General features: G+C 53.0%; 1 long non-coding RNA gene, 3 other non-coding genes and 26 pseudogenes across 4 annotated transcripts; all 30 read right to left on the bottom strand.

Moving 5' to 3' along the window:
* Positions 1 to 245: 245 nt before the first annotated feature.
* Positions 246 to 357, bottom strand: LOC132223141 (small nucleolar RNA SNORD116; annotated as a pseudogene).
* Positions 358 to 820: 463 nt separating this feature from the next.
* On the bottom strand, positions 821 to 925 carry LOC132223150 (small nucleolar RNA SNORD116; annotated as a pseudogene).
* Positions 926 to 1,812: 887 nt separating this feature from the next.
* LOC132223136 (small nucleolar RNA SNORD116) lies at positions 1,813 to 1,924 on the bottom strand (annotated as a pseudogene).
* A 464-nt stretch (positions 1,925 to 2,388) lies between these two features.
* On the bottom strand, positions 2,389 to 2,492 carry LOC132223164 (small nucleolar RNA SNORD116; annotated as a pseudogene).
* Positions 2,493 to 4,899: 2,407 nt separating this feature from the next.
* On the bottom strand, positions 4,900 to 5,011 carry LOC132223140 (small nucleolar RNA SNORD116; annotated as a pseudogene).
* A 464-nt stretch (positions 5,012 to 5,475) lies between these two features.
* On the bottom strand, positions 5,476 to 5,580 carry LOC132223154 (small nucleolar RNA SNORD116; annotated as a pseudogene).
* Positions 5,581 to 6,466: 886 nt separating this feature from the next.
* LOC132223146 (small nucleolar RNA SNORD116) lies at positions 6,467 to 6,579 on the bottom strand (annotated as a pseudogene).
* A 464-nt stretch (positions 6,580 to 7,043) lies between these two features.
* LOC132223166 (small nucleolar RNA SNORD116) lies at positions 7,044 to 7,148 on the bottom strand (annotated as a pseudogene).
* Positions 7,149 to 8,041: 893 nt separating this feature from the next.
* LOC132223130 (small nucleolar RNA SNORD116) lies at positions 8,042 to 8,152 on the bottom strand (annotated as a pseudogene).
* Positions 8,153 to 8,618: 466 nt separating this feature from the next.
* LOC132223159 (small nucleolar RNA SNORD116) lies at positions 8,619 to 8,723 on the bottom strand (annotated as a pseudogene).
* Positions 8,724 to 11,147: 2,424 nt separating this feature from the next.
* LOC132223139 (small nucleolar RNA SNORD116) lies at positions 11,148 to 11,259 on the bottom strand (annotated as a pseudogene).
* Positions 11,260 to 11,721: 462 nt separating this feature from the next.
* On the bottom strand, positions 11,722 to 11,826 carry LOC132223153 (small nucleolar RNA SNORD116; annotated as a pseudogene).
* A 901-nt stretch (positions 11,827 to 12,727) lies between these two features.
* On the bottom strand, positions 12,728 to 12,840 carry LOC132223145 (small nucleolar RNA SNORD116; annotated as a pseudogene).
* Positions 12,841 to 13,288: 448 nt separating this feature from the next.
* Positions 13,289 to 13,393, bottom strand: LOC132223152 (small nucleolar RNA SNORD116; annotated as a pseudogene).
* A 909-nt stretch (positions 13,394 to 14,302) lies between these two features.
* Positions 14,303 to 14,414, bottom strand: LOC132223135 (small nucleolar RNA SNORD116; annotated as a pseudogene).
* A 464-nt stretch (positions 14,415 to 14,878) lies between these two features.
* Positions 14,879 to 14,983, bottom strand: LOC132223161 (small nucleolar RNA SNORD116; annotated as a pseudogene).
* Positions 14,984 to 17,368: 2,385 nt separating this feature from the next.
* Positions 17,369 to 17,480, bottom strand: LOC132223134 (small nucleolar RNA SNORD116; annotated as a pseudogene).
* Positions 17,430 to 26,690, bottom strand: LOC132222783 (uncharacterized). The gene is made up of 8 exons (XR_009450300.1): positions 26,285 to 26,690; positions 24,890 to 25,022; positions 24,188 to 24,321; positions 22,768 to 22,901; positions 22,063 to 22,195; positions 21,388 to 21,494; positions 20,769 to 20,831; positions 17,430 to 17,628 (listed from the first exon to the last, which is right to left on the bottom strand). It is a non-coding gene; the product is annotated as an uncharacterized LOC132222783 (long non-coding RNA).
* LOC132223151 (small nucleolar RNA SNORD116) lies at positions 17,946 to 18,050 on the bottom strand (annotated as a pseudogene).
* Positions 18,946 to 19,057, bottom strand: LOC132223133 (small nucleolar RNA SNORD116; annotated as a pseudogene).
* On the bottom strand, positions 19,525 to 19,627 carry LOC132223157 (small nucleolar RNA SNORD116; annotated as a pseudogene).
* On the bottom strand, positions 20,511 to 20,622 carry LOC132223143 (small nucleolar RNA SNORD116; annotated as a pseudogene).
* LOC132223169 (small nucleolar RNA SNORD116) lies at positions 21,089 to 21,179 on the bottom strand. The gene has a single exon (XR_009450408.1). It is a non-coding gene; the product is annotated as a small nucleolar RNA SNORD116 (small nucleolar RNA).
* Positions 21,734 to 21,852, bottom strand: LOC132223167 (small nucleolar RNA SNORD116; annotated as a pseudogene).
* On the bottom strand, positions 22,441 to 22,535 carry LOC132223148 (small nucleolar RNA SNORD116). Its single transcript, XR_009450406.1, has one exon. It is a non-coding gene; the product is annotated as a small nucleolar RNA SNORD116 (small nucleolar RNA).
* LOC132223131 (small nucleolar RNA SNORD116) lies at positions 23,148 to 23,259 on the bottom strand (annotated as a pseudogene).
* LOC132223142 (small nucleolar RNA SNORD116) lies at positions 23,848 to 23,959 on the bottom strand (annotated as a pseudogene).
* LOC132223163 (small nucleolar RNA SNORD116) lies at positions 24,571 to 24,676 on the bottom strand (annotated as a pseudogene).
* LOC132223129 (small nucleolar RNA SNORD116) lies at positions 25,268 to 25,362 on the bottom strand. The gene has a single exon (XR_009450405.1). It is a non-coding gene; the product is annotated as a small nucleolar RNA SNORD116 (small nucleolar RNA).
* Positions 25,967 to 26,071, bottom strand: LOC132223162 (small nucleolar RNA SNORD116; annotated as a pseudogene).
* Positions 26,691 to 26,903: the final 213 nt, after the last annotated feature.

Below are 26,903 nucleotides of genomic sequence, written 5' to 3'. Positions count from 1 at the left end.
AGTCCCTGAGGCAAGGCCCCGGCCACACCGTCCAAACTACTTCAGAGGAGGTGCCCGATGTCCACCATACCAACACAGCCCACACATACCAACCAGCACCATTCCTTCAGGACCACCCAACCTGATGGAGAGGCCTGTGACCCTCAGGTAGAACACGCTGAGATGTGGACGCCCTAGGCGGTGCCTGCACGAGTGTAACAAGGGAAGCTGTCCCTCACTCCTGTCCCTAGGATACGGAACGTGCTGGACCTCAGTTACCGATGAGAACGACGACGGGTGTAGTTCTCACTCATTTTGTTCAGCTTTTCCAAGGAATGTTGGTTTGGTTTTTTTTTTGGAGGGAGTCATCATCGATCCCAGCACGTTCTGGACACAGGGCCTTGGCCCAGACACACGGTTCCAATAGGTGGACTTTGGGACAGAGAAAGGCTTACCTTCCTGAGCGCCCTGGGGGCATGAGGCAGACCTGGGGCAACACTTCTTCCAGAACCTGCACAGTCCGACCCGCAGGTAGAGAGCAAGGTGGTTTCTTCCATGCAGATGAGAGACATTTCATGAGGATGCGACCTGGGGAAAGAAGAAAAACCGCATGCAAATTTGAGAAACTCATTCAGCTTTTCAGGTCACATGATCCACACCACCCTTTCCCCAGTACAGCCTGCACCTGTCCCTCATCCCTCTGTCCCTTAGGGGTGAGATGGGTGTGTGAGACACCATAAGGTGAGCAGGTAGGCAGCTAGGCTGATGCCCTGGGAGGTGCCTGATGAGTGTGACAAGGGAAGCTGTCCCTCACTCCTGTCCCTGGGGCTCTGAACGTGCTGGACCTCAGTTACCGATGAGAACGACGACGGTTATAGTTCTCACTCATTTTGTTCAGCTCCAAGGAATGTTGGTTTGGTTTTTTTGGGGGAATCATCATCGATCCCAGCACGTTTTAAAAAATGGAGCTGCTGGAAGGTGGTTCATTGGGTGCGGCAATGACCTCGGAACCTCCTGGGTCTGCAAAACCAGGACCCACCACAGAGCGAGGAACACTCAGTCCATGTCAGAGGGAAACCCCGTGTGCCATCGGGACACCCAAACAAGCCGCCTCCAGCAGCTCCAAACCCACAAGCTAATGGCTGAGTGAGGAGCAGAGCATCGCTTACCTTCCTGGGGGATCCCGGCTCCACGCCCACTCAGGCCCGTTCCTCAGTGACTCCCTGGGACTCAGGCCATCCAGGCAGACAACGGGCTTCTCGTCTTGGCTGATGCAGACCCTGGCGCTGGGGCTGCACCTGAGAAGTGGACACAAATCACAGGGGCGTTTGAGTCATGTGCCCAGGTCGTCAGGTAAAATTGCTGCCCTCCTCTTCCCTTTTGTGGGCCTTCATCTGACTGTGCCTACGCCGGTCCCTGAGGCATGAGTGAGTGCAGGTGTGACTTCCTGTGTGCAGGTGGGTTGCAAATATGGATGCAGGTGGTGGGTACAGGCCTCCACATGTGAAAAATGAAGCCCTGTAGGCAACCTGGTGTTACTCAGTGGATGAGCAAGGTCTTGCTTAAATATTTAGTCAGGGGACATGGCCAGGCTGTGGGCTCGATCCCCAGTGGGGGACGTGCAGGAGGCAACCAATTAAGGATTCTCTCTCACCATTGATGTTTCTCTCTCTCCATCCCCCTTCCTCTCTGAAATCAATAAAAATATATTTTATAACCACTGGTAACCATCACCACGAAAATTCTCTCTGATGCAGAAACACTGAAAGGGCCTGCATGAGTGTGACAAGGGAAGCTGTCCCTCACTCCTGTCCCTGGGATACGGAACGTGCTGGACCTCAGTTACCGATGAGAACGACGACGGGTGTAGTTCTCACTCATTTTGTTCAGCTTTTCCAAGGAATGTTGGTTTGGGTTTTTTTTTGGAGGGAGTCATCATCGATCCCAGCATGTTCTGGACACAGGGCCTTGGCCCAGACACACGGTTCCAATTGGCTGACCATGGGACAGAGAAAGACTCACCTTCTTTAGCGCCCGAGGGCATGAGGCCGCCCCAGGGCTACTCTTCTTCCAGGACCGGCCCACGTCCGACCCCCCGGTAGAGAGCAAGGTGGTCCCATCTAGGCAGACGAGAGGCCTTTCATGATGACACCACCTGTGGAGTGAAGAGAAACCACATGCACATTTGAGAAACTCATTCAGCTTCTCAGGTCACATGATCCACACCACCCTTTCCCCAGGTACAGCCTGCACCTGTCCCTCATCCCTCTGTCCCTTAGGGGTGAGATGGGCGGGTGTGACATCATGAGCTGAGCAGGTAGGCAGCTGGGCTGATGCCCTGGGAGGTGCCTGATGAGTGTGACAAGGGAAGCTGTCCCTCACTCCTGTCCCTGGGGCTCTGAACTTGCTGGACCTCAGTATCCGATGAGAACAACGACGGTATGAGTTCTCACTCATTTTGTTCAGCTCCAAGGAATGTTGGTTTGGTTTTTTTGGGGACTCATGATCGATCCCAGCACGTTCTAAAAAATGGAGCTGCTGAATGGTGGCTCATTGGGTGAGGCAATGACCTTGGGGTCCTCCTGGTCCTGCAGGAGCCGGTCCCACCACTAAGTGAGGAACACTCAATCCATGTCAAAGGGAAACCCTGTGTGCCATCGGGACACCCAAACAAGCCGCCTCCAGCAACTCCAAACCCACAAGCTAATGGCTGAGCGAGAAGCAGAGCATCGCTTACCTTCCTGGGGATCCTGGCTCCGCGCCCACTCAGGCCCCTTCCTCGGGGACTCCCCTGGTCAGGCCATCCATGCAGATAATGGGGTTCTCATCTTGGCCAATGCTGACTCTAGCGCTGGGGCTGCACCTGAGAAGTGGACACAAATCACAGGGTCGTTTGAGTCATGTGCCCAGGGAATCAGAAATGAACCCACGTCATTGCCCACCCCCGTCTTACGGGGCTTGTGCATCCCTCACATTTTTCTCTCCCTGAGAAATGAGTGGTGGGTGTGACGCCATGTGTGCAGGTTGGATAGCCGATAGGTCGCATGTGTTGTTGGCAGCGACCTCCTCAAGGGAATCATGAAGCCCTGTGCCCAGGGTCCTGGACACGCCCCTGCCTCCCATCAAAAACAGACTGTTTGTTCAACAAACAAAAAAAACCACAAATTCTTACTTCCCACAAAGTCATAACAAAAAGCACCCGCGTTCTATGAACATGCCCCTAAGAAGCCTAGATGGCCCTCAACTTGGACATTTTGTCCCTGAAAATGGTCACCGGTCAAATGCATGTACAGGAAACGAGTGGAAGCAGAAACTAACCACCCACACAGAGACGGGCACCATGAGCACACGGGCTACATGTATGCAGCCTCCCGTAAGGAGACCAGTCACATCGGGCCAGGCACACTATCGTGCAAACCAAGCCAGTGCCCCTCAGGGGACAAAGGGAGAGCAGCCGGTGTCTGTGGTCCTCATCGGCTATCTCCGTAACACTGCCCCGTGGGCAAGGCCACACTCGCATCTGGAAACCACACGTTCCCAGGCGTAGAACTCAGGCTCTGACCTGCCAGGAAACCTTGAAGTACCTACAGGGTCTTTCAAAAGTAGCATCCTCAGCAAGGCTCCATTGGCTCACGGGTGGAGCCTTGACCCAAGAACCAGAAGGTGATCATGGTTCGATTCCCGGTCAGGGCGCATGCCCGGGGTTGCTGGCTCCATCCCCAGTAGAGGGCATGCAAGTGGCAGCCAACCAATACATGTTTCTGCCTTATCACTGATATTTCTACCTGTCTCCCATCCTCTCTGAAATCAATCCTATATAATAAAAGCCTAAGAATATGCTAAGTGTCCAGTCATCAGGTCTTCCGTTCAACCAATCAAATCATAATATGCCAATAATAAATATGTTAAGGCTGCTCAACCACTTGCTATATGCACACTGAGCACCAGGGGTCAGAAACTGAACTCAGGAGTTGTCCCCTGGTAGTCAGTGCACTCCCACAGGGGTAGGGCCTCTAAGGCGGAAGCCAGGATCATGGCTGGTGAGCACAGCAGCGGTGGTGAGAGGCTTTCCTGCCTTTGCAGCAGCGCTAAGGATGTCCACTACCAGTTTAGGGATTGGGCCTAAGCCATCAGTGGGATATCCCCTGAGGGCTCCCTGACTGTGAGAGAGTGCTGGCTGGGATGAGGGACACCATGCTGAGTGCACGAATTTAGTGCACCGGGCCTAGTAAATCTATATTTAAAACATAAAATAAAATCCATGGGAAGCAGAAGGCCTCCCTCAAAGCAAACAGAGACAGTACGTGGCATGGAAGGACATGGACTCCACCACAACCTGCCCTCCTCTCGCATCCCTGTACTGGCCATCAAACACCAGCAGCATCACCTCAGAGCTGGGAGCGCAGCACCACATGCATGTGGGCGAGGGCGAGGGTTACGCGCAAGATGTCACAACTGCAGCACCAAGGCCAGCTATCAGCAACGTACCCCCAAAACACCTCAGGGAACTCACTGTTCCTCACCAAGTCCACAGGACAGAACAGCTATCGCTACCAGCAGGGAAAGGAGGCCTAATCAGGAGCCATGCAAGTATTGTCGTTTGGTACCCAGGTCAGAGCTGCAGGGGCTACCATGGCAGAGGAAAGAAGGTCAACACAGATCTACACACACCATGAGTCCCTGAGGCAAGGCCCCGGCCACACCGTCCAAACTACTTCAGAGGAGGTGCCCGATGTCCACCATACCAACACAGCCCACACATACCAACCAGCACCATTCCTTCAGGACCACCCAACCTGATGGAGAGGCCTGTGACCCTCAGGTAGAACACGCTGAGATGTGGACGCCCTAGGCGGTGCCTGCACGAGTGTAACAAGGGAAGCTGTCCCTCACTCCTGTCCCTGGGATACGGAACGTGCTGGACCTCAGTTACCGATGAGAACGACGACGGGTGTAGTTCTCACTCATTTTGTTCAGCTTTTCCAAGGAATGTTGGTTTGGTTTTTTTTTTGGAGGGAGTCATCATCGATCCCAGCACGTTCTGGACACAGGGCCTTGGCCCAGACACACGGTTCCAATAGGTTGACTTTGGGACAGAAAAAGGCTTACCTTCCTGAGCACCCTGGGGGCATGAGGCAGACCTGGGGCAACACTTCTTCCAGAACCTGCACAGTCCGACCCGCAGGTAGAGAGCAAGGTGGTTTCTTCCATGCAGACGAGAGACATTTCATGAGGATGCGACCTGGGGAGAGAAGAAAAACCGCATGCAAATTTGAGAAACTCATTCACCTTTTCAGGTCACATGATCCATACCACCCTTTCCCCAGGTACAGCCTGCACCTGTCCCTCATCCCTCTGTCCCTTAGGGGTGAGATGGGTGTGTGAGACACCATAAGGTGAGCACGTAGGCAGCTGGGCTGATGCCCTGGGAGGTGCCTGATGAGTGTGACAAGGGAAACTGTCCCTCACTCCTGTCCCTGGGGCTCTGAACGTGCTGGACCTCAGTTACCGATGAGAACGACGACGGTTGTAGTTCTCACTCATTTTGTTCAGCTCCAAGGAATGTTGGTTTGGTTTTTTTGGGGGAATCATCATCGATCCCAGCACGTTCTAAAAAATGGAGCTGCTGGAAGGTGGCTCATTGGGTGCGGCAATGACCTCGGAACCTCCTGGGTCTGCAAAACCAGGACCCACCACAGAGCGAGGAACACTCAGTCCATGTCAGAGGCAAACCCCGTGTGCCATAGGGACACCCAAACAAGCCGCCTCCAGCAGCTCCAAACCCACAAGCTAATGGCTGAGTGAGGAGCAGAGCATCGCTTACCTTCCTGGGGGATCCCGGCTCTGCGCCCACTCAGGCCCATTCCGCGGTGACTCCCTGGGACTCAGGCCATCCAGGCAGACAACGGGCTTCTCGTCTTGGCCGAAGCAGACCCTGGCGCTGGGGTTGCACCTGAGAAGTGGACACAAATCACAGGGGCGTTTGAGTCATGTGCCCAGGTCGTCAGGTAAAATTGCTGCCCTCCTCTTCCCTTTTGTGGGCCTTCATCTGACTGTGCCTATGCCTGTCCCTGAGGCATGAGTGAGTGCAGGTGTGACTTCCTGTGTACAGGTGGGTTGCAAATATGGATGCAGGTGGTGGGTACAGGCCTCCACATGTGAAAAATGAAGCCCTGTAGGCAACCTGGTGTTACTCAGTGGATGAGCAAGGTCTTGCTTAAATATTTAGTCAGGGGACATGGCCAGGCTGTGGGCTCGATCCCCAGTGGGGGACGTGCAGGAGGCAACCAATTAAGGATTCTCTCTCATCATTGACGTTTCTCTCTCTCCATCCCCCTTCCTCTCTGAAATCAATAAAAATATATTTTATAACCACTGGTAACCATCACCACGAAAATTCTCTCTGATGCTGAAAACTGGGAGGGACTGCATGAGTGTGACAAGGGAAGCTGTCCCTCACTCCTGTCCCTGGGATACGGAACGTGCTGGACCTCAGTTACCGATGAGAACGACGACGGGTGTAGTTCTCACTCATTTTGTTCAGCTTTTCCAAGGAATGTTGGTTTGGGTTTTTTTTTTGGAGGGAGTCATCATCGATCCCAGCACGTTCTGGACACAGGGCCTTGGCCCAGACACACGGTTCCAATTGGCTGACCATGGGACAGAGAAAGACTCACCTTCCTGAGCGCCGGGGGGCATGAGGCCGCCCCAGGGCTACTCTTCTTCCAGGACCGGCCCACGTCCGACCCCCAGGTAGAGAGCAAGGTGGTCCCATCTAGGCAGACGAGAGGCCTTTCATGATGACACCACCTGTGGAATGAAGAGAAACCACATGCACATTTGAGAAACTCATTCAGCTTCTCAGGTCACATGATCCACACCACCCTTTCCCCAGGTACAGCCTGCACCTGTCCCTCATCCCTCTGACCCTTAGGGGTGAGATGGGCGTGTGTGAAACCATGAGGTGAGCAGGTAGGCAGCTGGGCTGATGCCCTGGGAGGTGCCTGATGAGTGTGACAAGGGAAGCTGTCCCTCACTCCTGTCCCTGGGGCTCTGAACGTGCTGGACCTCAGTTACCGATGAGAACGACGACGGTTGTAGTTCTCACTCATTTTGTTCAGCTCCAAGGAATGTTGGTTTGGTTTTTTTGGGGGAATCATCATCGATTCCAGCACGTTCTAAACAATAGAGCTGCTGGAATGTGGCTCATTGGGTGCGGCAATGACCTCGGAGTCCTCCAGGGTCTGCAGGACCAGGTCCCACCACAGAGCGAGGAACACTCAGTACATGTCAGAGGCAAACCCCGTGTGCCATCGGGACACCCAAACAAGCCGCCTCCAGCAGCTCCAAACCCACAAGCTAATGGCTGAGTGAGAAGCAGAGCATTGCCTACCTTTCTGGGGGATCCCGGATCCCTGCCCACTCAGGCCCCTTCCTCGAGGATTCCCGGGGACACAGGCCATCCAGGCAGACAACGGGCTTCTCGTCTTGTCCGATACAGGCCCTGGCGCCGGGACATCACCTGAGAAGTGGACACAAATCACAGAGGCGTTTGAGTCATGTGCGCAGGTCGTCAGGTAAAATCCCTGCCCTCCTCTTCCCTTTCATGGGCCTTCATCTGACTGTGCCTAAGCCTGTCCCTGAGGCATGATTGAGGGAAGTTTTGACTTCCTGTGTGCAGGTGGGCAGCAAATATCGATGCAGGTGGTTGGTACAGGCCTCCCCATGTTAAAAATGAAGGCCAGTGGGCAGGCTGCTGTGTCTCAGTGGTTGAGCGAAGTCATGGCTCCATATTTAGTCAGGACACATGGCCAGGCCGTGGGTTCCATCCCCAGTGGGGGAAGTGCAGGACGCAACCATTCAATGATTCTCTCTCATCATTGATGGTTATCTCTCTCTTTGTCCCTCTACCATACTCTCTGAAAATAAAAAGAAAATATATTTTAAAACGATGCAACTAACACCAAGAAAATGGTCTCTGATGCTTAAAACTGGGAGGGCCTGCATGAGTGTGACAAGGGAAGCTGTCCCTCACTCCTGTCCCTGGGATACGGAACGTGCTGGACCTCAGTTACCGATGAGAACGACGACGGGTGTAGTTCTCACTCATTTTGTTCAGCTTTTCCAAGGAATGTTGGTTTGGGTTTTTTTTGGAGGGAGTCATCATCGATCCCAGCACGTTCTGGACACAGGGCCTTGGCCCAGACACACGGTTCCAATTGGCTGACCTTGGGACAGATAGAGGCTTACCTTCCTGAGTGCCCTGGGGGCATGAGGCAGACCCGGGGCAACACTTCTTCCAGGAACTGCCCACGTCCGGCCCCCAGGGAGAGAGTAAGGTGGTTTATTCCAGGTGGACGACAGGCCTTTCATGACGACACCACCTGGAGGGTGAAGAGAAACCACATGCACATTAGAGAAACTCATTCAGGCTCTTAGGTCACATGATCCACACCACTCTTTCCCCAGGTACAGCCTGCACCTGTCCTTCATCTCTCTATCCCTTAGAGGTGATGATGGGCATGTGTAATACCATGAGGTGGGCAGGTAGGCAGCTGCGTTGATGACCTGGGAGGGCCTTCATGAGTGTGACAAGGGAAGCTGTCCCTCACTCCTGTCCCTGGGGCTCTGAACGTGCTGGACCTCAGTTACCGATGAGAACGACGACGGTATGAGTTCTCACTCATTTTGTTCAGCTCCAAGGAATGTTGGTTTGGTTTTTTTGGGGGACTCATGATCGATCCCAGCATGTTCTAAAAAATGGAGCTGCTGAATTGTGGCTCATTTGGTGAGGCAATGACCTTGGGGGTCCTCCTGGTCCTGCAGGAGCCGGTCCCACCACTAAGTGAGGAACACTCAATCCATGTCGAAGGGAAACCCTGTGTGCCATCGGGACACCCAAACAAGCCGCCTCCAGCAACTCCAAACCCACAAGCTAATGGCTGAGCGAGAAGCAGAGCATCGCTTACCTTCCTGGGGATCCCGGCTCCGCGCCCACTCAGGCCCCTTCCTCGGGGACTCCCGTGGTCTCAGGCCATCCATGCAGATAATGGGGTTCTCATCTTGGCCAATACTGGCTCTAGCGCTAGGGCTGCACCTGAGAAGTGGACACAAATCACAGGGTCGTTTGAGTCATGTGCCCAGGGAATCAGAAATGAACCCACGTCATTGCCCACCCCCGTCTTACGGGGCTTGTGCATCCCTCACATTTTTCTCTCCCTGAGAAATGAGTGGTGAGTGTGACGCCATGTGTGCAGGTTGGATAGCCGATAGGTCGCATGTGTTGTTGGCAGCGACCTCCTCAAGGGAATCATGAAGCCCTGTGCCCAGGGTCCTGGACACGCCCCTGCCTCCCATCAAAAACAGACTGTTTGTTCAACAAACAAAAAAACCACAAATTCTTACTTCCCACGAAGTCATAACAAAAAGCACCCGCGTTCTATGAACATGCCCCTAAGAAGCCTAGATGGCCCTCAACTTGGACATTTTGTCCCTGAAAATGGTCACCGGTCAAATGCATGTACAGGAAACGAGTGGAAGCAGAAACTAACCACCCACACAGAGACGGGCACCATGAGCACACGGGCTACATGTATGCAGCCTCCCGTAAGGAGACCAGTCACATCGGGCCAGGCACACTATCGTGCAAACCAAGCCAGTGCCCCTCAGGGGACAAAGGGAGAGCAGCCAGTGTCTGTGGTCCTCATCGGCTATCTCCGTAACACTGCCCCGTGGGCAAGGCCACACTCGCATCTGGAAACCACACGTTCCCAGGCGTAGAACTCAGGCTCTGACCTGCCAGGAAACCTTGAAGTACCTACAGGGTCTTTCAAAAGTAGCATCCTCAGGAAGGCTCCTTTGGCTCAGGGGTGGAGCCTTGACCCAAGAACCAGAAGGTGATCATGGTTCGATTCCCGGTCAGGGCACATGCCCGGGGTTGCTGGCTCCATCCCAGTAGAGGGCATGCAAGTGGCAGCCAACCAATACATGTTTCTGCCTTATCACTGATATTCCTACCTGTCTCCCATCCTCTCTGAAATCAATCCTATATAATAAAAGCCTAAGAATATGTTAAGTGTCCAGTCATCAGGTCATCAGTTCAACCAATCAAATCATAATATGCTAATAATAAATATGTTAAGGCTGCTCAACCTCTTGCTATATGCACACTGAGCACCAGGGGTCAGAAACTGAACTCAGGAGTTGTCCCCTGGTAGTCAGTGCACTCCCACAGGGGTAGGGCGTCTCAGGCGGAAGCCCGGATCATGGCTGGTAAGCACAGCAGCGGTGGTGAGAGGCTTTCTTGCTTTTGCAGAAGCGCTAAGGATGTCCACTACCAGTTTAGGGATTGGGCCTAAGCCATCAGTGGGATATCCCCTGAGGGCTCCCAGACTGTGAGAGAGTGCAGGCTGGGATGAGGGATACCACACCGAGTTCACGAATTTAGTGCACGAATTTAGTGCACCGGGCCTAGTATATCTATATTTAAAACATAAAATAAAATCCATGGGAAGCAGAAGGCCTCCCCCAAAGCAAACAGAGACAGTACGTGGCATGGAAGGACATGGACTCCACCACAACCTGCCCTCCTCTCGCATCCCTGTACTGGCCATCAAACACCAGCAGCGTCACCTCAGAGCTGGGAGCCCAGAAGACCACATGCATGTGGGCGAAGGGCGAGGGTTACGCGTAAGATGTCACAACTGCAGCACCAAGGCCAGCTATCAGCAACGTACCCCCAAAACACCTCAGGGAACTCACTGTTCCTCACCAAGTCCACAGGCCAGAAAAGATATCGCTACCAGCAGGGGAATGGGGCTTAATCAGGAGCCATGCAAGTATTGTCGTTTGGTACCCAGGTCAGAGCTGCAGGGGCTACCACGGCAGAGGAAAGAAGGCCAAAACAGATCCACACACACCATGAGTCCCTGGGGCAAGGCCCCGGCCACACCGTCCAAACTACTTCAGAGGAGGTGCCCGATGTCCACCATACCAACACAGCCCACACATACCAACCAGCACCATTCCTTCAGGACCACCCAACCTGATGGAGAGGCTGGTGACCCTCAGATAGAACACGCTGAGATGTGGATGCCCTAGGCGGTGCCTGCACGAGTGTGACAAGGGAAGCTGTCCCTCACTCCTGTCCCTAGGATACGGAACGTGCTGGACCTCAGTTACCGATGAGAACGACGACGGGTGTAGTTCTCACTCATTTTGTTCAGCTTTTCCAAGGAATGTTGGTTTGGTTTTTTTTTTGGAGGGAGTCATCATCGATCCCAGCACGTTCTGGAAACAGGGCCTTGGCCCAGACACACGGATCCAATAGGTTGACTTTGGGACAGAGAAAGGCTTACCTTCCTGAGCGCCCTGGGGGCATGAGGCAGACCTGGGGCAACACTTCTTCCAGAACCTGCACAGTCCGACCCCCAGGTAGAGAGCAAGGTGGTTTCTTCCATGCAGATGAGAGACATTTCATAAGGATGCGACCTGGGGAGAGAAGAAAAACCGCATGCAAATTTGAGAAACTCATTCAGCTTCTCAGGTCACATGATCCACACCACCCTTTCCCCAGTACAGCCTGCACCTGTCCCTCATCCCTCTAACCCTTAGCGGTGAGATGGAGTGTGAAACACCATGAAGTGGGCAGTTAGGCAGCTGGGCTGATGCCCTGGGAGGTGCCTGATGAGTGTGACAAGGGAAGCTGTCCCTCACTCCTGTCCCTGGGGCTCTGAACGTGCTGGACCTCAGTTACCGATGAGAACGACGACGGTTGTAGTTCTCACTCATTTTGTTCAGCTCCAAGGAATGTTGGTTTGGTTTTTTTGGGGGAATCATCATCGATCCCAGCACGTTCTAAACAATGGAGCTGCCGAATGGTGGCTCATTGGGTGCGGCAATGACCTCGGAGTCCTCCTGGGTCTGCAAGACCAGGTCCCACCACTGAGTGAGGAACACTCAGTCCATGTCAGAGGCAAACCCCGTGTGCCATCGGGACACCCAAACAAGCCGCCTCCAGCAGCTCCAAACCCACAAGCTAATGGCTGAGTGAGGAGCAGAGCATCGCTTACCTTTCTCGGGATCCCGGCTCCGCGCCAACTCAGGCCCCTTCCTCGGTGACTCCCTGCGACTCGGGCCGTCCAGGCAGACAACTGGCTTATCGTCTTGGCCGATGCAGACCCTGGCGTTGGGGCTGCACCTGAGAAGTGGACACAAATCACAGGGGCGTTTGAGTCATGTGCCCAGGTCGTCAGGTAAAATTGCTGCCCTCCTCTTCCCTTTCATGGTCCTTCATCTGACTGTGCCTACGCCTGTCCCTGAGGCATGAGTGAGGGCAGGTGTGACTTCCTGTGTGCAGGAGGGTTGCAAATATGGATGCACATGGTGGGTAAGGGCCTCCCCTTGTTAAAAATGAAGCCGTGTCCACAGGCTGGTTTGGCTCAGCATCGAACAATGAACCAGGAGGTCAGGGTTCAATTCCCAGTTAGGGCACAAGCCCAGGCTGCAGTCTTGTTTGCGAGTAGTGGGTGTACAGGAGGCAGACAATCAATAAATCTCTCTCATCATTGATGTTTATCTCTCTCTCTTCCCCTCTCTCATCCTCTCTGACAATAAAAAGAAAATATATATTAAAAAGAGGCAATTAACTCCAAGAAAACGCTCTCTGATGCTAAAAACTGGGAGGGCCTGCATGAGTGTGACAAGGGAAGCTGTCCCTCACTCCTGTCCCTGGGATACGGAACGTGCTGGACCTCAGTTACCGATGAGAACGACGACGGGTGTAGTTCTCACTCATTTTGTTCAGCTTTTCCAAGGAATGTTGGTTTGGGTTTTTTTTTTGGAGGGAGTCATCATCGATCCCAGCACGTTCTGGACACAGGGCCTTAGGTCAGACACACGGTTCCAATTGGCTGACCTTGGGACAGAGAAAGCCATACCTTCCTGAGCTCCCCGGAGGCATGAGGCAGAACCGGGCAACACTTCTTACAGGACCCGCCCACGTCCGACCTCCACGTAGAGAGCAAGGTGGTCCCGTCCAGGCAGATGACAGGCCATTCATGATGACGCCACCTGGGGAATGAAGAGAAACCACATGCACATTTGAGAAACTCATTTAGCTTTTCAGGTCACATGATCCATACCACCCTTTCCCCAGTACAGCCTGCACCTGTCCCTCAGCCCTCTATCCCTAAGGGGTGAGATGGGCGTCAGTGACACCATGAGCTGGGCAGGTAGGCATCTGGGCGCCTTCATGAGTGTGACAAGGGAAGCTGTCCCTCACTCCTGTCCCTGGGGCTCTGAACGTGCTGGACCTCAGTTACCGATGAGAACGACGACGGTTGTAGTTCTCACTCATTTTGTTCAGCTCCAAGGAATGTTGGTTTGGTTTTTTTGGGGGAATCATCATCGATCCCAGCACGTTCTAAACAATGGAGCTGGCGGATGGTGGCACATTGGGTGTAGCAATGACCTCGGAGTCCTCCAGGGCCTGCAGGAGCCGGTCCCACCACTGAGCAAGGAACACTCAGTCCATGTCAGAGGGAAACCCCGTGCGCCATCGGGACACCCAAACAAGCCGCCTCCACAGCTCCAAACCCACAAGCTAATGGCTGAGTGAGGAGCATGGCATCGCTTACCTTCCTGGGGGATCCCGGGTCCGTGCCCGCTCAGGCCCCTTCCTCGAGGATTTCCTGAGACTCGTGACTTCCTGGCAGCCATCGGATTTCTCGACTTGTCCGATGCAGACCCTGGCGCTGGGGCTGCACCTGAGAAGTGGACACAAATCACAGGGGCGTTTCAGTCATGTGCCCAGGTCGTCAGGAAAAATCCCTGCCCTCCTCTTCCCTTTCGTGGGACTACATCTGACTGTGCCTACGCCTGTCCCTGAGGCATCAGTGAGCGCAGGTGTGACTCCCCGTGTTCAGGTGGGTTGCAAACATGGATTCAGGTGGTTGGTACAGGCCTCTCCATGTTAAAAATGAAGCCGTGTGCACAGGCTGCTGTGGCTCAGTGGTTCAGCATCGAACAATGAACCAGGAGGTCAGGGTTCAATTCCCAGTTAGGGCACAAGCCTAGGTTGCAGCCTTGTTTACCAGTAGTGGGCGTGCAGGAGGCAGTCAATCAATAAGTCTCTCTCATCATTGATGTTTATCTCTCTCTCTCTCCCTCTCTCATCCTCTCTGAAAATAATAAGAAAATATATTTTAAAAAGAAGCAACTAACTCTAAGAAAATGCTCTCTGATGCTGAAAACTGGGAGGGACTGCATGAGTGTGACAAGGGAAGCTGTCCCTCACTCCTGTCCCTGGGATACGGTACGTGCTGGACCTCAGTTACCGATGAGAACGACGACGGGTGTAGTTCTCACTCATTTTGTTCAGCTTTTCCAAGGAATGTTGGTTTGGGTTTTTTTTTGGAGGGAGTCATCATCGATCCCAGCACGTTCTGGACACAGGGTCTTAGGTCAGACACACGGTTCCAATTGGCTGACCTTGGGACAGAAAAGGCTTACCTTCCTGAGCGCCCCGGGGGCATGAGGCAGAACCGGGGCAACACTTCTTCCAGGACCCGCCCACGTCCGACCTCCAGGTAGAGAGCAAGGTGGTCCCGTCCAGGCAGATGACAGGCCTTCCATGATGACGCCACCTGGGGAATGAAGGGAAACCATATGCGAATTTGAGAAACTCATTCAGCTTCTCACGTCACATGATCCACACCACCCTTTGCCCAGGTACAGCCTGCACCTGTCCCTCATCCCTCTGTCCCTTAGGGGTGAGATGGGAGTGTGAGACACCATGAGGTGAGCACGTAGGCAGCTGGGCTGATGTCCTGGGAGGTGCCTGATGAGTGTGACAAGGGAAGCTGTCCCTCACTCCTGTCCCTGGGGTTCTGAACGTGCTGGACCTCAGTTACCGATGAAAACGACGACGGTTGTAGTTCTCACTCATTTTGTTCAGCTCCAAGGAATGTTGGTTTGGTTTTTTGGGGGGAATCATCATTGATCCCAGCACGTTCTAAACAATGGAGCTGCTGGAAGGTGGCTCATGGGGCGAGGCAATGACCTCAGAGTCGGCCAGGGCCTGCAGGAGCCGGTCCCACCACTGAGCAAGGAACACTCAGTCCATGTCGGAGGGAAACCCCGTGTGCCATCGGGACACCCAAACAAGCCGCCTCCAGCAGCTCCAAACCCAGTAGTTAATGGCTGAGCGAGGAGCAGAGCATCGCTTACCTTCCTGGGGATCCCGGCTCCGCGCCCACTCAGGCCCCTTCCTCGGGGACTCCCGTGATCTCAGGCAATACAACCAGACAACGGGATCTCGTCTTGGCCAATGCTGGCTCAGGCACTGGGGCTGCACCTGAGAAGTGGACACAAATCACAGGGGCGTTTGAGTCATGTGCCCAGGGAATCAGAAATGAACCCACGTCATTGCCCCCCCGTCTTACGGAGCCTGTGCATCCCTCACATTTTTCTCTCCCTGAGAAATGAGTAGCGGGTGTACGCCATGTGTGCAGGTCAGACAGCTGATAGGTTGCAAGTGTTGTGGGCAGTGGCCTGCTCAAGTGAAACAAAAAAACGACTGTTTGTTCAAGACGCAAAAAATCACACAGATTCTTTTTTCACGCAGCTGCTGAAATAGGCCAGTAAGTCATAACAACAAGCACCCGAATTCTACGAACATGCCCCTAAGAAGCCTAGATAGCCCTCAACTTGGACATTTTGTCCCTGAAAACGGTCACCGGTCAAATGCACGTACAGGAAACGAGTGGAAGCAGAAACTAACCACCCACACAGAGACGGGCACCATGAGCACACGGGCTACATGTATGCAGCCTCCGTAAGGAGACCAGCCACATCGGGCCAGGCACACTATCGTGCAAACCAAGCCAGTGCCCCTCAGGGGACAAAGGGAGAGCAGCCGGTGTCTGTAGTCCTCATCGGCTATCTCCGTAACACTGCCCCGTGGGCAAGGCCACACTCGCATCTGGAAACCACACGTTCCCAGGCGTAGAACTCAGGCTCTGACCTGCCAGGAAACCTTGAAGTACCTACAGGGTCTTTCAAAAGTAGCATCCTCAGCAAGGCTCCTTTGGCTCAGGGGTGGAGCCTTGACCCAAGAACCAGAAGGTGATCATGGTTCGATTCCTGGTCAGGGCACATGCCCGGGGTTGCTGGCTCCATCACCAGTAGAGGGCATGCAGTGGCAGCCAACCAATACATGTTTCTGCCTTATCACTGATATTTCAACCTGTCTCCCATCCTCTCTGAAATCAATCCTATATAATAAAAGCCTAAGAATATGCTAAGTGTCCAGTCATCGGGTCATCAGTTCAACCAATCAAATCATAATATGCTAATAATATGTTAACGCTGCTCAACCACTCGCTATGATGTACACTGACCACCAGGGGGCAGACATTTAACAAATGAGCTGACCCCTGGTGGTCAGTACACTCCCACAGGGGGAGTGATGGTCAGCCTGAGGCCAGGCTCAAGGCTGGTGAGCACAGCAGCGGTGGTGAGAGGCTTTCCTGCCTTTGCAGCAGCGCTAAGGATGTCCATTGCAGGTTTAGGGATTGGGCCTAAGCCATCAGTGGAACATCCCCAGAGGGCTCCCAGACTGTGAGAGAGTGCAGGCTGGGATGAGGGATACCAAGCCGAGTGCACGAATTTAGTGCACGAATTTAGTGCACCAGCCTCTAGTAAATATATATTTTAAAAAATGAAATAAAATCCATGGGGAGCAAAAGGTCTCCCTCAAAGCAAACAGAGACAGTACGTGGCATGGAAGGACATGGAGTCCACCTCAACCTGCCCTCCTCTCACATACCTGTACTGGCCATCAATCACCAGCAGCATCACCTCAGAGCTGGGAGCCCAGCAGACCACATGCATGTGGGCGAAGGGCGAGGGTTACGCGTAGGATGTCACAACTGCAGCACCAAGGTCAGCTATCAGCAACGTACCCCCAAAACACCTCAGGGAACTCACTGTTCTTCACCAAGTCCACAGGCAAGAATAGCTATTGCTACCAGAGGAAAATGGTGCCTAATTAGGAGCCATTCAAATTTTGTCCTTTGGGACCCAGGTCAGAGCTGCAGGGGCTACCACGGCAGAGGAAACAAGGCCAACACAGATCTACACCATGATTCCCTGGGGCAAGGACCCAGCGACACCCTCCAAACTTCTACAGAGGAGGTGCCGGATGTCCACCGTAACAACACAGCCCACACATACCAACCAGAACCATTCCTTCAGGACCACCTAACCTGGTGGAGGGGCCTGTGACCCTCAGATAGAACAGGCTGAGAAGGGACGCACTGGTCGGTGCCTGATGAGTGTGACAAGGGAAGCTGTCCCTCACTCCTGTCCCTAGGATACGGAACGTGCTGGACCTCAGTTACCGATGAGAACGACGACGGGTGTAGTTCTCACTCATTTTGTTCAGCTTTTCCAAGGAATGTTGGTTTGGGTTTTTTTTTGGAGGGAGTCATCATCGATCCCAGCACGTTCTGGACACAGGGACTTGGCCCAGACACACGGTTCCAATTGGCTGACCTTGGGACAGAGAAAGGCTTACCTTCCTGAGCGCCCCGGGGGCATGAGGCAGAACCGGGGCAACACTTCTTCCAGGACCCGCACACGTCCGACCTCCAGGTAGAGAGCAAGGTGGTCCCGTCCAGGCAGATGACAGGCCTTTCATGATGACGCCACCTGGGGAATGAAGGGAAACCACATGCACATTTGAGAAACTCATTCAGCTTCTCAGGTCACATGATCCACACCACCCTTTGCCCAGGTACAGCCTGCACCTGTCCCTCATCCCTCTGTCCCTTAGGGGTGAGATGGGCGTGTGTGAAACCATGAGGTGAGCACGTAGGCAGCTGGGCTGATGCCCTGGGAGGTGCCTGATGAGTGTGACAAGGGAAGCTGTCCCTCACTCCTGTCCCTGGGGCTCTGAACGTGCTGGACCTCAGTTACCGATGAGAACGACGACGGTTGTAGTTCTCACTCATTTTGTTCAGCTCCAAGGAATGTTGGTTTGGTTTTTTTGGGGGAATCATCATCGATCCCAGCACGTTCTAAAAAATGGAGCTGCTGGAAGGTGGCTCATTGGGTGTGGCAATGACCTCGGAGTCCTCCTGGGTCTGCAAGACCAGGTCCCACCACTGAGCGAGGAACACTCAGTCCATGTCAGAGGCAAACCCCGTGTGCCATCAGGCCACCCAAACAAGCCGCCTCCAGCAGCTGCAAACCCACAAGCTAATGGCTGAGTGAGAAGCAGAGCATTGCCTACCTTTCTGGGGGATCCCGGATCCGTGCCCACTCAGGCCCCTTCCTCGAGGATTCCCAGGGACACAGGCTATCCAGGCAGACAACGGGCTTCTCGTCTTGTCCGATACAGGCCCTGGCGCTGGGACATCACCTGAGAAGTGGACACAAATCACAGGGGCGTTTGAGTCATGTGCCCAGGTCGTCAGGTAAAATCCCTGCCCTCCTCTTCCCTTTCGTGGGCCTTCATCTGATTGTCCCCTTGGCCTGTCCCTGAGGCATGAGTGAGGACAGGTGTGACTTCCTGTGTGCAGGTGGGCAGCAAATATCGATGCAGGTGGTTGGTACAGGCCTCCCCATGTTAAAAATGAAGGCCAGTGGGCAGGCTGCTGTGTCTCAGTGGTTGAGCGAGGTCATGGCTCCATATTTAGTCAGGACACATGGCCAGGCCGTGGGTTCCATCCCCAGTGGGGGAAGTGCAGGAGGCAACCATTCAATGATTCTCTCTCATCATTGATGGTTATTTCTCTCTGTGTCCCTCTCCCATCCTCTCTGAAAATAAAAAGAAAATATATTTTAAAACGATGCAACTAACACCAAGAAAATGGTCTCTGATGCAGAAACACTGGGAGGGCCTGCATGAGTGTGACGAGGGAAGCTGTCCCTCACTCCTGTCCCTGGGATACGGAACGTGCTGGACCTCAGTTACCGATGAGAACGACGACGGGTGTAGTTCTCACTCATTTTGTTCAGCTTTTCCAAGGAATGTTGGTTTGGGTTTTTTTTTGGAGGGAGTCATCATCGATCCCAGCACGTTCTGGACACAGGGCCTTGGCCCAGACACACGGTTCCAATTGGCTGACCATGGGACAGATAGAGGCTTACCTTCCTGAGTGCCCTGGGGGCATGAGGCAGACCTGGGGCTACACTTATTCCAGGACCGGCCCATGTCCGGCCCCCAGGGAGAGAGTAAGGTGGTTTATTCCAGGTGGACGACAGGCCTTTCATGACGACACCGCCTGGAGGGTGAAGAGAAACCACATGCACATTAGAGAAACTCATTCAGGCTCTTAGGTCACAAGATCCATACCACCCTTTCCCCAGTTACAGCCTGCACCTGTCCTTCATCTCTCTATCCCTTAGAGGTGATGATGGGCATGTGTAATACCATGAGGTGGGCAGGTAGGCAGCTGCGTTGATGACCTGGGAGGGCCTGCATGAGTGTGACAAGGGGAAACTGTCCCTCACTCCTGTCCCTGGGGCTCTGAACGTGCTGGACCTCAGTTACCGATGAGAACGACGACGGTATGAGTTCTCACTCATTTTGTTCAGCCCAAGGAATGTTGGTTTGGTTTTTTTGGGGAATCATCATCGATCCCAGCACGTTCTAAACAATGGAGCTCCCGAATGGTGGCTCACTGGGTGTAGCAATGACCTCAGAGTCCTCCAGGGCCTGCAGGACCAGGTCCCACCACTGAGCGAGGAACACTCAGTCCATGTTGGAGGGAAACCCCGTGTGCCATCGGGACACCCAAACAAGCCGCCTCCAGCAGCTCCAAACCCAGTAGTTAATGGCTGAGCGAGGAGCAGAGCATCGCTTACCTTCCTGGGGATCCCGGCTCCGCGCCCACTCAGGCCCCTTCCTCGGGGACTCCCGGGGTCTCGGGCCATCCAGGCAGACAACGGGCTCTCGTCTTGGCCAATGCTGGCTCTGGCGCTGGGGCTGCACCTGAGAAGTGGACACAAATCACAGGGGCGTTTGAGTCATGTGCCCAGGTCGTCAGGAAAAATCCCTGCCCTCCTCTTCCCTTTCGTGGGCCTTCATCTGATTGTCCACTTGGCCTGTCCCTGAGGCATGAGTGAGGGCGGGTGTGACTTCCTGTGTGCAGGTGGGTTACAAATATGGATGCATGTGGGCAGGGCGGAGCGAGGCCCCTGGATGGGAAAAAGGAAGCCTTGCGGCAGGCTGGTGTAGTTCAGTGGTTGAGCGAGGTCATGGTTCGAGCAAGCACATGGGCATACTGTGGGCTCGATCCCCAGTAGGGGGTTTGCAGGAGGCAACCAATCAATGATTGTCTTCATCATTGATGTTTCTTTCTCTCCTTCTCTCTTCCTCTCTGAAATTAATAAAAAAATATTTTTTAAGAAAGGGCAAGCAACACCAAAAACATCATCTCTGATGCTGAAACACTGGGAGGGCCCGCATGAGTGTGACAAGGGAAGCTGTCCCTCACTCCTGTCCCTGGGATACGGAATGTGCTGGACCTCAGTTACCGATGAGAACGACGACGGGTGTAGTTCTCACTCATTTTGTTCAGCTTTTCCAAGGAATGTTGGTTTGGGTTTTTTTTTGGAGGAAGTCATCATCGATCCCAGCACGTTCTAGACACAGGGCCTTAGCTCAAACAAAGGGTTCCAATTGGCTGACCATGGGACAGAGAAAGGCTTACCTTCCTGAATTACCCGGGGGCAGTAGCAGACTTGGGGTAATGCTTCTTCCAGTTCCCGCCATATCCAACCCCCAGGTAGAGAGCAAGGTGGTTTCTTCCAGGCGGACGACAGTCCTTTTGTGACGACGCGATCTGGGGAGTGAGGAGAAACCACATGCACATTTGAGAAACTCGTTCAGGCTCTTAGGTCACATGATCCACACCAACCTTTCCCCAGGTACAGCCTGCACCTGTCCTTCATCCCTCTATCCCTTAGTGGTGATGTTGGGAGTGTGTGACACCATGAGGTGGGTAGGTAGGCAGCTGCGCTGATGCCCTGAGAGGTGCCTGCATGAGTGTGACAAGGGGAAGCTGTCCCTCACTCCTGTCCCTTGGGCTCTGAACATGCTGGACCTCAGTTACTGATGAGAACAACGACGGTATGAGTTCTCATTTTGTTCCGCTTTTCAAGGAATGCATCTTTGGCGTCATCATCGATCTGACTACATTCTAAAATCTTAGTCAGGCTGGTGTTTTGGCTCATTGGGTGAGGCAGGGACCTCAGAGTCCTCCAGGGGCCTGCGGGATGCAGATCCCAACACTGAGCAGGAGGAATACTCAATCCACTGTTGGAGGGAAACCCCGTGTGCCATTCCAACTCCCCAAATCAGAAAATTGATTTCTCCACTCGGAGCAGGAAAATGCTTACCTTTCTCAGCGATCCTCGACTTCCAGGACTCCCCCATTACATCCGTCAACAAAGGAAAGGAAGGTCGTGTCTTCATTGCTGATGGTGAGTCTACATGGCCACTCCTCCTGGGAAGTGTACAAAAACCACATGCACAGTTGAGAAATGGACCCAGGTAACCACATCTAGGCCTATATTCTCCCCAGGTAAGACCTGTCTATCAGGTTCCTCTATCCCTGACCAGTGACTGCAGGCGTGTGTGTACCATGAGGTAGGCAGCGGTGCCAACACTCTAGGTGGTGCCTGCATGAGTGTGACAAGGGAAAGCTGTCCCTCACTCCTACTGTCTTGGGATGCTGAACATGATGGACCTCACTTTCTGCGGAGAACGACGACATTGTGAGTTCTCACTCATTTTGTTCAGCTTTTCCAAGGCATGTTGGTTTGGCTGTTTTTGGGTTTTTTTGAGGGAGTCATCATCGATCCCAGCACGTTCTGGGATATAGGACATGTTAGCAAGGCTGGTTGGATGGCTCACCTGGTGAGCCATTGACCTCGGGGTTGTCTAGTGGCCTGGACATACACAACCAAGGCACGGGGTAATAGTGACACTCAGTCTACTTTTTAGGGAACGTATTGGGAAAACATGGACAGGTCACGTCCAGGAGGTCTAATAAATCTAAAGTAGTGGATTACCTTCCTGAAGGATCCACAGGCAGGGTGCACACCCAGGGACACTCGGCTGCAGGACTCCCACACACCTGCCATCATCACAGGAAAGGATGGTCTTCACTTCATGGATGATGGTGAGTCTACATGGCCACTCCACCTAGGAAGTGTAGATAAATCATATGCAAAGTTGAGAAATGGACCCAGGTGACAATATCCAGGCCAACATTCTCCCCAGGAAAGACCTGTCTATCAAGGATATCTATCCCTGACCGGTGACTGCGGGCACATGTGATACCATGAAGTTGAGCAGGTAGGCTGCTGTGCTCACATACTTAGTGGTGCCTGCATGAGTGTGACAAAGGGAAGCTGTCCCTCACTCCTCCCCGGGGCGCTGAACGTGCTGGACCTCAGTTTCGGATTAGAACGATGACGGTATGAGTTCTCACTCACTTTGTCCAGCTTTCCAAGGAATGCATTTTTGGGGTCATCATCGATCTGAGCATGTGCAAAAATGTGAGCAAGGCCGGTGTTACGGCTCATTGGGTGAGGCAGGGACCTCAGAGTCCTCCAGGGGCCTGCGGGATGCAGATCCCAACACTGAGCAGGAGGAAAACTCAGTCCACTGTTGGAGGGAAACCCCATGTGCCATTCCAACACTCAAACCTGTGACTCTAGCAACTCCCCAAATCAGAAAATTAATTTCTCCACTTGGAGCAAGAAAATGCTTACCTTCCTCAGGGATCCACCAGCAGGGTGCACACGCCGGGACACTCGGCTTCCAGGATTTCCACACGCCACCCATCAACAAAGGAAAGGAAGGTCATGTCTTCATTGCTGATGGTGAGTCTACACGGCCACTCCACCTGGGAAGTGTACAAAAACCACATGCACAGTTGAGAAATAGACCCCGGTAACCATATCCAGGCCTACATTCTCCCCAGGTAAGACCTGTCTATCAGGTACCACTATCCCTGACCAGTGATTACAGGTGTATGAGGCACCATGAGGTGGGCAGATAGGCAGCTGTGCCAACAATCTAGGTGGTGCCTGCATGAGTGTGACACGGGGAAGCTGTCCCTCACTCCTGTCCCTAGGATACGGAACGTGCCGGACCTCAGTTACCGATGAGAACGACGACGGGTGTAGTTCTCACTCATTTTGTTCAGCTTTTCCAAGGAATGTTGGTTTGGGTTTTTTTTTGGAGGGAGTCATCATCGATCCCAGCATGTTCTTGGATGAAGGACATGTTAGGAAGGCATGCTGGATGCTCACCTAGTGAGCCATTGACCTTAGTGTTGTCTAGTGGCCTGGACATACAGAACCAAGGCACGGGGAAAGAGGGAAACTCAGTCCACTCTTCAGGGAATGTACTGGGAAAACATGGACAGGTCACGTCCATGAAATCTAATAAATCTAAAGTGATGGCTTACCTTACTGAGGGATCCACAGGCAGGGGCACACCCAGGGACACTTGGCTCCAGGACTCGCACTTGACTCAGCTCATGAAAGGAAAGCATGGTCTTTACTTCATGGATGATGGCAAGACTCACACAGCCACTCCACCTGGGAAGTGTAGAGAAATCACATGCACAGTTGAGAAATGGAACCAGGTGACAATACCCAGGCCAACATTCTCCCCAGGTAAGACCTGTCTATCAAGTATATCTATCCCTGACTTGTGACCACAGGCGCATGTGATACCATGAGGTGGGCAGGTAGGCTGCTGTGCTCACATACTTAGTGGTGCCTGCATGAGTGTGACAAGGGGAAGCTGTCCCTCACTCCTGTCCCTGGGATACGGAACGTGCCGGACCTCAGTTACCGATGAGAACGACGACGGGTGTAGTTCTCACTCATTTTGTTCAGCTTTTCCAAGGAATGTTGGTTTGGCTGTTTTTTTTGAGGGAGTCATCATCGATCCCAGCACGTTCTGGGGTGCAGGACATAGTAGTGAGGCAGGCTGGATGGCTCACCTAGTGAGCCATTGGCATCAGCGCCATCCAGTGGCCTGGACATACACAACCAAGCCAGGGAACAGAGGGGGACACTCAGTCCATTCTTGGAGGGAAACTACTGGGGATTCATGGACGGGCCTAGCAGGTCTAGTACCGTTACAGTGCTGCTGGGACTGGTAGAGAGGAACGCTTACCTTCCTGAGGGATCCACAGGCCGGGTGCACACCCAGGGACACACATCTTCCAGGACTCCCGCACGCCGCCCATCATCAAAGGAAAGGATTTTCTTCTCTTCATGGCTGATGCAGAGTCTACACAGCCACTCCACCTGGGAAGTATAGAGAAATCACATGCACAGTTGAGAAATGGAACCAGGTGACAATATCCAGGCCAACATTCTCCCCAGGTAAGACCTGTCTATCAGGTAGCTCTATCCCTGACCAATGACTGCAGGTGTGTGTGTACCATGAGGTTATCCAGGTAGGTAGCTGTGCCAACACTCTAGGTGTTGCCTGCATGAATGTGACAAGGGGAAGCTGTCCCTCACTCCTCCTGTCCCTGGGGCTCTGAACGTGCTGGACCTCAGTTACCGATGAGAACGACGACGGTTGTAGTTCTCACTCATTTTGTTCAGCCCAAGGAATGTTGGTTTGGTTTTTTTTGGGGGGAATCATCATCGATCCCAGCACGTTCTGCAAAGCCAGAGGTCTAGGTGAGGCAGCCGAGGCAGCTCACCTCGTGAGCCAATGACCTCAGGGTCCGAAAGCAAGAGGGACAGTCCATCCACTCTTGAAGCTCAACCCCACAGGCCACTGTGGACACGTGGACAGGCTGCCTCTAGCACATCGACAAACTCCCCAAGCAAATGACAGACTGTGGGAAAGAGGAATGCTTACCTTCCTGTGGGATCCACAGGCAGGGTGCACACCCAGGACACATGGCTTCCAGGACTCTCGCATGCCACCCATCATCAAAGGAAAGCATGGTCTTCTCTTCATGCCTGATACAGAGTCTACACGGCCACTACACCTGGGAAGTGTAGAGAAATCACATGCACAGCTGAGAAATGGACCCAGGTGACAATATCCATGTCAACATTCTCCCCAGGTAAGACCTGTCTATCAAGTATCTCTATTCCTGACCTGTGACTCCAGGCGCATGTGATACACCATGAGGTTGGGCAGGTAGGCAGCTGTGCCGACACTCTAGGACCTAGAGTGTGACAAGGGGAAGCTGTCCCTCACTCCTCCTGTCCCTGGGGCATTGAATATGCTGGACCTCAGTTTTTGATGAGAACGACGACAGTATGAGTTCTCACTCACTTTGTTCAGCTTTCCAAGGAATGCATTTTTGGGGTCATCATCGATCTGAGCACGTGCAAAAATGTGAGCAAGGCCGGTGTTACGCTCATTGGGTGAGGCAGTGACCTCAGAGTCCTCCAGGGGCCTGCGGGATGCAGATCCCAACACTGAGCAGGAGGAAAACTCAGTCCACTGTTGGAGGGAAACCCCATGTGCCATTCCAACACCCAAACCTGTGACTAGGAACTCCCCAAATCAGAAAATTAATTTCTCCACTTGGAGCAGGAAAATGCTTACCTTCCTCAGGGATCCACAGGCAGTGTGCACACCTAGGGACACTCAGCTTCTAGGACTCCTGCAAGCCACCCATCAACAACGGAAAGGAAGGTCATGTCTTCATTACTGATCGCAAGTCTACAAGGACCACTCCACCTGGGAAGGGTACAAAAACCACATGCACAGTTGAGAAATAGACCCAGGTAACCACATCCAGGCCTACATTCTCCCCAGGTAAGACCTGTCTATCAAGTCCCTCTATCCCTGACCAGTGTATGAGGCACCATGAGGTGGGCAGGTAGGTAACTCTGCTCACATACTAGGTGGTGCCTGCATGAGAGTGACAAGGGGAAGCTGTCCCTCACTCCTTCCTGTCCCTGGGGCTCTGAACGTGCTGGACCTCAGTTACCGATGAGAACGACGACGGTTGTAGTTCTCACTCATTTTGTTCAGCCCAAGGAATGTTGGTTTGGTTTTTTTGGGGGGAATCATCATCGATCCCAGCACGTTCTGCAAAGCCAGATGTCTAGGTGAGGCAGCCGAGGCAGCTCACCTCGTGAGCCAATGACCTCAGGGTCCGAAAGCAAGAGGGACAGTCCATCCACTCTTGAATCTCAACCCCACAGGCCACTGTGGACACGTGGACAGGCTGCCTCTAGCACATCGACAAACTCCCCAAGCAAATGACAGACTGTGGGAAAGAGGAATGCTTACCTTCCTGCGGGATCCACAGGCAGGGTGCACACCCAGGACACACGGCTCCCAGGACTCCCGCACGCCGCCCGTCATCAAAGGAAAGGAAGGTGGTCTCTTCACAGCTGATGGGGAGCCGTGGGCGGCCACTGCACCTGGGAAGTGTAGAGAAATCCCAAGCACAGTTGAGAAAGGTACCCAGATTGTCAAGTAACAGTGGGTGAGAAAAACTGAGTTTGTCTATTCCTAAAATATTGAAAACCAAGCCTCAGGTCACAAAATATCCTGCCAAGAAATAGACAGACTTAATTCTTACTGATGTAAGTTGTAATGTTAGTAACATGAGCAGCAAATAATGATTAAAGAGCAAATCTATGAAATCTCCTGATCTCTCTACTTGATGAACACACGTGACTGATCTTTGTGAGGCCACAATTTGGAATATTGCAATTTTTTTTTGTTTGTTTTAAGGAAAAATGAAAGGCTTTGTGGGTTTCATTTAAAATCTTCTGGACATTAGAAAGATCTCATAAATTTAACATATAATTTTCCACATCCAAAGAACTAATGTCAATCCAATAAATTCAATTTAAAAATAAAATAATTGTCCTGGCTGGTTATGCTCAGTGGATAGAGCGTC

The sequence above is a fragment of the Myotis daubentonii genome, chromosome 21 (assembly GCF_963259705.1).
Source record: "Myotis daubentonii chromosome 21, mMyoDau2.1, whole genome shotgun sequence".
NCBI lineage: Eukaryota > Metazoa > Chordata > Mammalia > Chiroptera > Vespertilionidae > Myotis > Myotis daubentonii.
This window is presented reverse-complemented; position numbering and strand designations above follow the sequence as displayed.